Genomic DNA, 12685 nt, shown 5'->3' with positions numbered 1-12685 from the left:
AGGCATCATGAGTTACGTAAGTTTTGTTTGTTAAGTTTACTACAGGAGTGGTTCTAAACATAGTTAAAGGCCACAACAGACCTAGTTGTTACAGAGTTGACCTAAACTATATTGCTTCTTTTTAAAGACAGGGCTAAAAAGTGACACTTCCTGATTTTTTGCCTTGTTAAAGGCAGGGATTCACATTTGTCAATTTCAGTACATTTGTTGATTTCCCTAGCTTGCCTGATGAGAGTGTTAATACCCTTTCACTTTTATGTAGCTCTGTCACTTAGAAGATGCTTCCTTCCCATTATGCTATCTAATATTCAGAACAACCCTATTTAATAGGCATTGTCAATTTCCAGACGAGGGAACTAAGGCTCAACTAGACAAAGTTACTTATTTAAGATCATACAGCTAGAAGTGGACAGGCAGGAATTGAATTCAGGTGTTCATAGCTCCCAGAGCATTGCTCTGTCTACTGGAGCATTGGATCAGTGAATAGGTAGTAAAACCACATGGGGGATGGGGCACCATGTGTGATGTTTGCCAAAATGTGTACATCCTTGCTGGAAGCCAGCCATGATTTTTGCTGGATAAGTATTCGGTAATGTTCCTTTCATTTATTTGGTTACCCATATGCTTTCCAGGGGAAAGACAAGCTAAGGCAAGTGCAGAAAACAGTCATAAAGTTTGGGTGCTTTCCTTCAAAGTTGCGCTGCCTGCTTGAAAAACACATTTTGTTAGTGGTAGAAGATTTTATTCATTACTGTATCTACATGGATGGACATTTTTGAAAGAACCACTGAAAAAATTTGTGGATTCCAGATGTTTTCTGATTTAAATAAACTCCTAAAGCATCATCACCACAGATGACATATTAAGGAATTCAACTAGAATGCTTATGGGAATGCTGCCTGTTTTAATGGGAAAACTTGAATGAACTTTGAAACTCAATGGATTTGGGTTATAGTCACTCACAACGTGACCCTGGAAAAATTATTCCACTTCTCAGAACTTCACTTTTCTTATTCTTCAAAGTGGGATTTAAAACTGTTATATTGCCCAATGGTTGTAAGAATGAAAATGAGGACCATAGAAGCCACTCAGTAAATATTATTTCTCTCTTTCCTCCCACCCCAGTCCTGCCCCCTCAGGTGATAGTAGACGTCTGCCTACTGCTCCATGCTGAGATTCACAGCTTCCATAAGGACTAATTATTTTTCTCTCTTTCAAGGCCTCCTGTGTTCTGCTACACTCCCAATTCTGGGGGCTTCCATAGTGGGCAGGTACAGGATGTTCTGTGTCACATCAGAGGTTGTTAATCTCCTGGCCAGCAGTCCCAGCTGCTCTTTGCACATGCTACATATGAAGGTACACTCCAGGTCATGGAGCCCATGTATGTTTCACTATTTCTTGCACCCAAATCCATCTCCAGAGTGAAAAGCCCAGGCTCAGACTTGTCCAAGGAGCAGATTTCTCCCTTGTCCCCAAACCATTAAAATTATGTGCTTTAAACCCATTAGACTTTATGTAGACTACAATCAAAGTGAATGGTGGTAACTTCTGTCCTCAAGGAATCCCAAGACTCATTGCAAACCAATTTGACAAGCACTGGGGCCACACTGGCCAGTGCAGCAGCCGCCACCGAACACTTCACAATTAGTCATGCCCAGCCTGGGATGATCAAGCCTGTTTTTATTGGAAGAGCAAGAGAGGGAGGGAATGTCAGTTGGCAGTTTCCCCATGTACCCTTGAAATGAAAGTGCCCTTAGCTCTTTAAATTTCACCTGAATAACCAGCTCAGACAAATTTTCCACTATCAAAAAGCGAAAAGCAGGGGTGAAGCTGAAGCCAGGATGATACCCCTGAACATTTACTAAGTAGCTTTGGCCTTATGATTGGTTTTTATTCTTTACCTCCTTTTATACCATATGTTCTTTTTCTAGCTTTCTTTCTTCTTTCCCTCTCACATCACCGTGTTGTCAGGTAGAGGTCAGCAAAGGAGAAAACAGTGTGTCATTTTGGGATGATCCCTATTCTTCCCCCCTTTCTCATCCCTCACCATAATAGCACTGCTTCTATATAAAGGAGAAATTTTCAAATGAAACTACAATAGTACCCTGGGCTTCTTTCCCACTAGTAGCACCCAACACTTGTAACTACATGTTCGAACTTGTCTTTCTGATTCAATTTAGATTAATAAAATCAAGGGCCATGTCTGTGTTCCTCTCTCTTAGAAAGCACCCGTAGCAAGTTCTTAAAAATGTTTGTTAACTATAAATTAATAAGTATTTAAGAACTCCGTTGCTAGTATCTTATTTCCTGCCTTCCTTGTAAGCAGCTAACTCAATCTATTTGTAGTCTACCTTGTTTTCAGTTCCATATTCCCCAGAGCAAACTTTAGCTAAAAGCCTTGCAAAGAATGTATGTTTAATGTATGAAAGTGTCTTAATGAAACTCATTATTTGTGCAATATATATATGCTAATATAAAATAAAACAAATTAGTATACATTTAAAATAATTCAACCACCCTTCCCCAAGGCCTTCTAATTGGTATGGATTTGAGACTACACTTACATTGGCCTCCATCCTATCTGTTAACAGAGTTCCCTTTCACTGTTGTATTCACTGCTGTTCTCCACAGGGGTTGCACGGGGAAAGTTTATCATTTTTACACATTTTGAGGGCAGACTCAACCAGAGTAAACCTGAATAGATTGAGCCTTCCCCATCTGCCTCCCAGAGATCACTGCCTGCACTCTGCTAAAAAGAGAATTGTAGGAGCACTCTCAAGGCAGAGAGGCCTACAATTAGACATGGCAGCTGTGTTTTTAGAGTGCCTGCGAGTGGGATGCAGGCAGCTAGTTTCTCCTCTCTTTCCTCTCTGGCTTACACAGCTCAGGGGTGGAGTTGAGTCTAGGGGAGGAGCTGTACTCTCAACATGCCTAATGGTTCCTGGCCCTTGCTGAGTGACTATTTAATATTCCAGTAGCAAAACTTAGAACACTTCTAGGTTGCCACTCTCATTTGAAGTTTGAAATTTCTAAAAGAGAAACTTGGGACTTGAAGAAACCTTTTTTTTCTTTTCCCTAAAGTTGATTTTTGAGTTTATATTAAAGCTACAAAGTTCAAACTACCTGAACTCATCCTTTTAACTTTCCTTTTGGTTTTATTTCCTCCATCTTCCTAGGTATTTGATGACCATCAAGAGCCTCATTGCTCAACCCTAGACAGTTGTTGAGCCAGAAGTTTTGTTTAGGCCATAAAAACTCTGAGAACTCAGGGGCTGGTAGAGTGGCTCAAATGGTAGAGCACCTGCCTAGTAAGCATGAAGCCCTGGGTTCAAACCCCAGTACTGACAAAAAAAAAAAAAAAACTCTGAGAACTCAAGGACTAGGATGAGGTGGGGAAGGTGAAGTTTTTTTTTTTTTTTCCTTTCAGGGTTAAGCAAAAAGAACTTATATCTCAGAGTGAAAGTCTTGAATTGTCACATCACTGGCAAAGACTAAGTATTTGCTGCAGTGGCAATTGCTTAGGCTCTCTCATCTGAAGGTTTGAGGTCAAGGTCTGGCAACACTATTTTATGATCTAAAGGCATGTGACTTAAACTTCAGTTTCTTCATCTGTAAAATGGAAATGATGACAGCAATTATTACCTCACTGGGATTGATGAAAAAAACTAGCTTGATAGAGAATTAGGTCAGATAAGAAATGCAGAAGCATTTTGTAAATGGTAAATTATTATATCTTAAAAGTGATTGTTTTTTCCTATCACTATTCTCCTAACAATTCTATTCTCTTGACTTCTGTACAGCATGAATAATTTGCGTATAACTCTGAGATGGGCAGGATGACTGCTTAAGGTCTCTTCCACTTTAAGAGTTTGTAAATTAACTATGCTTTCCCCTCTTCCAGACTATCCCAAATGAGAAAATCATCTTATAAAACCGAGTAGAAATCTGGAACTCATCAGTTTTGATAATGTCTCTTAATGTGTAATCGGAGATAGTGCTCCTCCATTAAGTGGTAGTGCCTGACCATTGTTCAAATAAATAGTAAAATGCAAATGACAGGAAATTGGCTGAGTTCTGAATCCTATTTTTACTTGGGGGTAACAATAAGCCTGGATGGTCACTGTGACCTTTGATTTTTCTGCTCCTGCAACCTCACACCTATCTCAGGATATCCTTCTGCTTTTGTGCTTTATATAGGGTTTCTGCCAGGTATTAGATTAAATTTTAATTCAGACGTGTATATGCATTAGCCTTGAGCCTGAAAGAAATTATCCTGAGAGGGGAAAATGTCAAAGCTATGGGAAAGAAACAAGCATGCCACTAAAAACAGAATTTGGAACCACAGCTGTGGACCTGGAAAAGTGACCTATCAACCAGTGGCCACCAATAAGGGTAGGATGGATTGGTGGAAAGCTTTGCTGATGGGAGAGGGTAAAGTCAAAATACAAGTCTCTGTGAAACTGAGAAAAAAGAAAGTGAAAGGAAACACACAGAGGGGAAAAATGAGTGTTTAAGGGTAACAGGATATCACATATCAGAGTGTGAGAAATAAACTGGAGATTTTGACAACTCCAGATGCAACAGCCTTGGTCCCCTTATTCCACTCCCAAGGCAAATGAAAACTGAATCCTTAAAGTGACCTTATCTGGATAAATTTTGCCGCTTGGGAGTACTGTGCCCGCTCTGCTACCTCAGTAAGGCCCGATGGGGCTCTCTAAGGAGGTGAGCTCCCAGAATGGTGGTTGAGTGCCCAGCATGCACGAAGTCCTGGGTTCCATTCCCAGCACCATGAAACAAACCAAAACAGGGAGTCAGGCTCCTGAGGATACATTCCCATTAAGTGAAAGTGAGCAAGGAAAAAATCTTGTCTTAGAATTGATTAACCAAACAAAAATCCTCCAAGAGGCTTGAAAGGAGTATTCCTACAGATCTGTGAAATACAATCCCCAGGCTGGCAGGACTGTGTGTAGCAGCACCATTTCTCAGTTTACCTCTGAGTTATCATTGCCTCTTTGTTCCCTCTATTACACCATCTTTAAAATCATTTCTTCCCTACATAAGCAAGAGGTAAAATCTTCTTAATAACCAAAGAAGAGTTCAATAGAAGAAACCTCAATGGGAGTTTTTTCTTTTTTTTTTGTTTGTTTGTTTGTTTTTACCTAGTGGATGATTCTCTTTACAAAGGTAGAGGATGTGCAAGGAGACATAAATAATCAAGCCAGGAGATATATGCTGGATTTGAAAGGTGTTTTAGCCAAATACAAAACTAAAGTGATATGTTCAAGAGCAGTATTTTGCTGATGTACAGCCCTCTGGATAACTTACTCTTCTGTTCAACTGACTATAGGTTTATTAGTAGAGAAATGTGGTTCTCCAAAATCAGCTACTTAAAGCTTATGTGGGGTGTAAGGATCTATGACCAAATGAAACCTCTGCTGCAGGTCGGAGCAGGCAGAGACTGGAGCTAACCATAGGTAAGAATGTTAGTTCCACAGTTATTTCACATGCTAAGAAAACATGATGTAGGACAATCCAGATTTATAAAAAGGATTAATTTGGGAACTTTTATCCTCATTTTCACTCCCAGAAAAGATTTGAAAAAGGTCCCTTTTAAGTAGGACACTCCCTAAATGTTCTTCAAATATTGATTTATATACAGTTAAGGTTCTCTTACCTTTCTTAGGCCTATCTCTAGTATATAAAAACATGTAATTCTGATACCTCCAACATTGCTCTTTTTGCTCAGGATTACCTTTTCTATTCAAGGTCTTTTTTGATTCTTTATGAATTTTAGGATTTATTTTTCTCTTTCTGCAAGGAGTAATGGCGAACGGTGAACTTGTTCAAAGTATACTTTATGCATGTATGGAATCACTACAATGAAACCGCTTCATATTATTATGCTAATTCAAAAATATAAGAAAAATCTTTTAAAAACACATAATTCTGTAACTTTTAGAGGAAGATATGATTCCCTTTATACATTTGTCATGTTTGAGAGACTGACTATGGAATTAATGCATTTTACATCATGTTCCCTGTTGATTTCTGTTCTTATTTTAACAATATTCTTGGGAAAAAATTTTTTAATAATCTAGTAGGTGTTATAGGTAAGACTGAATATTGAACTACTGAAATTATGACAGTATCAACTACTTTCATGGTATTCTTATCACTGTAGGTCTTTGAACATATCCTAAAGAGAATGGTTAGCTACCCCGTATCACTAAATCATTGAATCATTGCTAGCAACTGATTTTGGTGCTTCTTATTTTGATAGCATAGCAGAATGGATATGTTTTAAAAAGCAAGATTAAAAGTCCAAGGAAATGACACTCTAGCATTTTATTTAAAAAATAACAAGTAAAATAGTGCCAAGGAAAAAGACTATAATTACCCCCAAACTCTACAACATAATTTTCAATTGGATAATGCTATCATGACTCTACTTCAGTCTATTCCCACCCAGCTGATTTAGGAATCAAAGTTCCAATGTTTCATCCTTGTTAACACCATTGTTTTGCTTTTTACTTTAGTTCTTCAAAGGTATAGTATCTTAAATTCCCTTAGCCCCCTTCACATTTGACTTCTTTTGAACCTTTTAAACTTTTCTTTTTTTTCTTTATTTTATTTTATTTTTTTAATTATTCATTTATTCACATGTGCATACATTGTTTGAGTCATTTCTCCCCCCACCCCCCTCCCCCACCCTCTCCCCCACTCCCCGCCGCGCTTCCAGGCAGAACCTGTTCTGCCCTTAGCTCTAATTTTGTTGAAGAAAAGACATAAGCATAATAAGGAAGACAAAGCGTTTTTGCTAGCTGAGTTAAGGATCCCTATCATTGAAGCCCAGATCTTGTCTGAAATAGACCTTTATCATTAGCTTCTTCTCTTGAATCTTCTTCTTACTTGAATTTCTGAACTTCTTAGACTAACTGCCTTGGATCTACCATAATTGGTAGTAGTAATAAGTTTTCTATAGGTGATCGCTTAGTAAACTTTTTTTTGATACACACTATCTTGTCAGACAGGCAACAAAATGTTAAACTATTTCATAAAATGATGGCAAATTCATTTATCCTTAGTTAGAAATGCTTTTCTTCAATAAGTGAAAAAATATCTTTGTAACATTGAACATATTTTTGCAACTCTTAGATTAGTGTGATTTTTCAATTTTAGAAGGTACATAATAAGTTTAAGGCAGTGGTTAATTAATTTTTTCAGATTATTTTTCAAAAAAGTGACTATTTCTATCTATGCACTTAACCTGAGGTCTTTAATCAGAAAGAACTTAAGAAGAATTTGGTTATTTCAGATCTCTGTCAAGCTTTGGGAAGAGAATTCCAATGTAAAGGAGAATTATGGCTATTGGGGGCTGTTTTTTACCATAATATATGAGGTAAACCACAACCCCTCCATCAAAGAAGCAGTTATTTATAATATTTTATCTTAATATAACTGAAAAGGCTACTTTCATCTTGAGCAACAAATGTAAATTTTTTAAACAAGGTAAACACCTATATACTAACAAACAAAAACTGTATAATGGTGTTGGTTGCTTTTTAAACAATAATAAGAACAACAAAATCACTACATAAATTTTCATCCTAATTAGTGTGAAAAATAATAATACTGATTATGGGACCAATTCATTCTTTAGCTTCTTCTTCCTATCTATTGTTAATTAAGAAATTAAAAACCTTCGCTTTTTCAATCCCTAAATAATTTTCCAGTGTAGAATTTAATAGATCCCAAAGAAAGAAAGTTACCACTTCAAATCTGCAGAAATCATTAATTTGATTTAGACTAGAATATGTGTTAAATTACGGTGAGCCTCATCAGTTCTAGACCTTGTTGCTAAAATATCCCTAGTAAATAGGTTCCTTGAAACGTTTTAGCTTGAGCACTTAAGAGAGTACTATTGGAAGGATTCTTTTTAAAAAACATTTTATAATTACATGTTAGTTGTACAGGTGGGTTTCATTGTAACATTTCCACATATGCTTACAAAATACCTTGGTTAAATTCACCACCTCCATTATTCTCCTTCATTCCCCCTCCCTTCTTAAAACAATTTCAACCAGTTTCATTGTTCTGTTTTCATACAAGTATGCAAAGTGCATAGACCATATTCACCCTTTCACCCTTTCCATCCACCCTCCCTCCGTCCCACTAGTACTCACTCCCAACAGGACTTGTTTTACATTTCTGTCCTTCATTTTTAGGTGCATATTCATTTTCAAAGGGGTTTTGCTATAGTATTTTATTCATGAATATGTTGTACTTTATTCAAATTAACCCCCTCTATTACTCACTCTTTCTCTATTCCTCTCTCCTTACTATTCACCAGCTCTTAGTGCATTTCCTTATGCCATCTTCAATACACTGATGCATTGTATTTCGATATTATTCCCTATATCTTTCTTTTTTCTTCTCCTGCTTCCTGCCTCCTTTTAGTCCCCTCAAATAGTCCTGCTATTACAAACATGTTTTGTGTGTGTGTGTGTGCGTGTAAGGATTCTTGATGGGTGCACTGCCAGTGTTAACACTTCTTTAGTAATTAAAGGTTTAGAAAACCCTCATACTGAATTTTGACAAATTACAAATAAAATGATCTTGGAAAAAATCATGTCCTGCTGTGACAGCTTTTTTTTTTTTAAATTTATTAAAGATTATGGGACTATATCTTCTGTAAATACTGTGTAATAGAAGGTATAGCCTTAGTTATGTAAAGCTATCTTTACACTACAGTCTAACTTGGAGGAAGATTATTTTAAATCTAAATGATCTTTTCTTCTCTGTTCATTTTTTACCACATATTTCCCATGGAATTCACAAAATTCATAGGATTGATTTTTCACTTCTGTAGGTCATGAAATTTCTGACTTAGCAATGAATTTTAGAGAGATGACTGCTATCTGTTCATTTACATTCAAGCAATAGAAGCCTTTCATTATCTATTCATTCTAATTGCCATAGATAAAATCTTACCTTCTTTTTGTGCTGTAGTAATCCTGGAGATCTGGAGAACCTTCACTCTTCCTTATTTTGCTTTGAGTAGTGTGATTTTAAAAAGTCTCTTTTTGTGTTGGAGTGAAAACATTTTAAAGAAGGTGATTAAAACTAAGTTACTACTAGAATAGTGTAGCTGAATTTGCTCAATTATTATTTCTTTTTTTTTCATTTTTCTTTTATTATTCATATGTACATACAAGGCTTGGTTCATTTCTCCCCCCTGCCCCCACCCCCTCCCTTACCAACCACTCCGCCCCCTCCCTCTCCCCCCCCAATACCCAGCAGAAACTATTTTGCCCTTATTTCTAATTTTGTTGTAGAGAGAGTATAAGCAATAATAGGAAGGAACAAGGGTTTTTGCTGGTTGAGATAAGGAAGCTATACAGGGCATTGACTCATATTGATTTCCTGTGCGTGGGTGTTACCTTCTAGGTTAATTCTTTTTGATCTAACCTTTTCTCTAGTACCTGTTCCCCTTTTCCTATTGGCCTCAGTTGCTTTAAGGTATCTGCTTTAGTTTCTCTGCGTTAAGGGCAACAAATGCTAGCTAGTTTTTTTAGGTGTCTTACCTATCCTCACCCCTCCCTTGTGTGCTCTCGCTTTTATCATGTGCTCATAGTCCAATCCCCTTGTTGTGTTTGCCCTTGATCTAATGTCCACATATGAGGGAGAACATACGATTTTTGGTCTTTTGGGCCAGGCTAACCTCACTCAGAATGATGTTCTCCAATTCCATCCATTTACCAGCGAATGGTAACATTTCGTTCTTCTTCATGGCTGCATAAAATTCCATTGTGTATAGATACCACATTTTCTTAATCCATTCGTCAGTGCTGGGGCATCTTGGCTGTTTCCATAACTTGGCTATTGTGAATAGTGCCGCAATAAACATGGATGTGCAGGTGCCTCTGGAGTAACAGTCTTTTGGGTATATCCCCAAGAGTGGTATTGCTGGATCAAATGGTAGATCGATGTCCAGCTTTTTAAGTAGCCTCCAAATTTTTTTCCAGAGTAGTTGTACTAGTCTACATTCCCACCAACAGTGTAAGAGGGTTCCTTTTTCCCCGCATCCTCGCCAACACCTGTTGTTGGTGGTGTTGCTGATGATGGCTATTCTAACAGGGATGAGGTGGTCAATTATTATTTCTAACTGGGTTTGATTTTGATGAGCCCCCCCCCCACCACCACACACACACACACACACACACACACACTTCTAGGACACTTAGCTGTGTCTGGAGATATTTTTGTCAAGATCTGAAGCATGGGATGCTGACAGTGCTACTGCTCTCTAGAAGGTAGAGGCCACTGATGCTAGTAAACATCTTACAATGCACAAGACAGGACCCACAACAAGAATTATCTCACCCAAAATGCCAATAGTGTGGAGAGTGAGAAACCCAAGTGTAGCAAAATCCAGTCTGAACTCTACCAATGACCACCAAATCATTCAACATGCCTATGGGCTTCAACCTCCTCATTTACAAAGTTGTAGACTGAATTAGATGATTTTAAAGAATTTTCAAGCATGAAAACCTTATCAATCTATGAAATATCATTATGACCTCTTTCCTACCAGGAAGAGAATTACTTTAGTAACCCTATATCTTTGTGTATCCTTCTAGATGGTGTATTTATTTACTGTTTTCAATTAATGTTTATTTTTACACTGAAATATATAAGGAAAAATTTTCAGAAATCTATATTACACAAAACAGTTCAGATTTAAAGTTCTGTTTCAGATTATTTTGAATATCTGATTTTTACAATGGTTTTTAAAATCTACCTTGGCCTCCATAAGCAGTTAAAGAAGAACCACTCTGTAAGCATACTGTGTGATTTGATGAATCTGCCTTCCTTGATGTGTTCAGGCTATGTGTATTTAGTTCTCCCAAACTGTAAGAAGCTAGTCGGGTGGGTAATTAGATTATCATGCCACATGACCTTAGCACACTTATTTTAAGCATAGGTAGATTAGTGAGAACCATATATAACAGGCCATTTATCCAGAGAAACTGGTTGGGTCATGGCCACAAGACTCTTGAAAAACCATATGTGGTGATGTTTTCTCAGCAAAGTCAAGCCTTACAGTAGTCCCTAATTTGCATGGAAAAGTACATATTCCTTTAAGGGTAGTGGTTCTAATTCTCTCTGGCTCTCTAGTGTTCAATGCACTGAAACAATAGCTAGGTTTTATAGTGAGCCTTACGCACTGTGTCTCAGTCATTTTGCAGGGATAGAAATAGAAGAGGGAAGTGACTTGCCTCAACTGACATAGCTAGGAAGCGGTTTTCTCAGTGTGGAAACATTTAGAAAGTCATTTCATTGAAATGTAGAAAGAGCTTCTGGCACTTCACTTGAGCCGGAGCCAACAAACTTTTTGCAGCGGCCTAGATAGTAAATATTTCAGCCATTTTGTGTCATATGGTCTCTGTCAAAACTTCGCTACTTTCTTGTAGTGCAAAAGCAACTATAACCAATACTGAAGTGAACGGGTATGGATATGTTCCAATACCACATTACAGAAAAGGCAATAGGGAAGATTTGGCTTTTGGACTGTAGTCTGCAGAACAAGCTGTTGAACGATTCTCTAAAGTCCCATGACTTGGTGTCTCCATTACCCCCTTCTCACCATTTGAGAGGATAACTAAGTTTGAAATTATAGTAGATACTTGTAGTAAGAGCATTTATAACTTTGGGATCCTCGGGTCACTGGAAATTAACCTCTCGTACTTTTTCTCCACAGCGTAGGCTATGTCCTGAATTGCTCTGTTGTAGCCCCACCTTTGGGCCCCTTGATAAACACACCTTGCAGGCTTTCACGGGAGCTATATGATATCAAATGGAGAACAGTTGGCTTATATTGGCTTGTGAACAATCTTACTACCTTCATAACTATTTCCCAGGAAAATAGATGTCCCATCCTTTCTATAGAGAACTGTCTACTTGTCACGTCCTAAAACCTACAGGTGCCTCTTGCATTTAGACTATAAATGTGTTTTAGCAGGGCAAGCTGGAAAAGGAAAAGCAGAATTATCCAACTTAACTGCCACTTTATGATTGGAAATGAATTCTTTTGGGATACAAAAAATTTTAGCAGACCAAAAATAATTTTGGTAAAAGGCAGCCTGTTTCAGGCAAAGATATAACACCTAAACAACAGTTTGAAGTCCTGGCTGCCTTTACTACCAGCTGAAACCCACTATTTATGGACTTGAGCAAGTAACTTTCCTCTCAGCCTCAGGGTATTCACCTTTGAAATAGGGATGACAATCATAATTACCTCTTTGAGTTCTGACGACAACTGAATGAAATAATGGATATGAAAGCATTTTAGTGTCCAGCACCACTCCATATGAAGATGAGGAAAGAATTGAGATAAATGAGACATTGAGGTACAGAAAGGGCTGAAAATCTATTGCCCAAATAAGTACCTCTTACCGCTTTTGCACAGATTGGTAGCAATTAGTTTTCATTCTGATTTGAAAAGCAATCTTTAGTTTTGTTTGGTTTTTGCTGATTTTATACACAATAAGGGTACCTGTTCATCCTGGAAATATTAGTTAAAATGTGATAATGCAAAATTATGTGACTCCATTTGATGGCACAATCCTTAGCCCCTCATCCCCCATCCCCTTTTTTCCACCTTTTTCTGCTCATGGCAAAATCT

At 37.6% G+C, this 12685-nt stretch overlaps 1 protein-coding gene and 1 non-coding gene across 2 annotated transcripts in view; both read left to right on the top strand.

Annotated features, from left to right (window-relative positions):
• The window catches only part of LOC109675617 (androgen receptor), a 166890-nt gene that overhangs the window by 40409 nt on the left and 113796 nt on the right, over positions 1-12685 (top strand). The window lies entirely within an intron of this gene.
• On the top strand, positions 3272-3347 carry Trnat-agu (transfer RNA threonine (anticodon AGU)). The gene has a single exon. It is a non-coding gene; the product is annotated as a tRNA-Thr (tRNA).

Source organism: Castor canadensis, chromosome X (genome assembly GCF_047511655.1).
Source record: "Castor canadensis chromosome X, mCasCan1.hap1v2, whole genome shotgun sequence".
Classification (NCBI taxonomy): Eukaryota; Metazoa; Chordata; class Mammalia; order Rodentia; family Castoridae; genus Castor; species Castor canadensis.
This window is presented reverse-complemented; position numbering and strand designations above follow the sequence as displayed.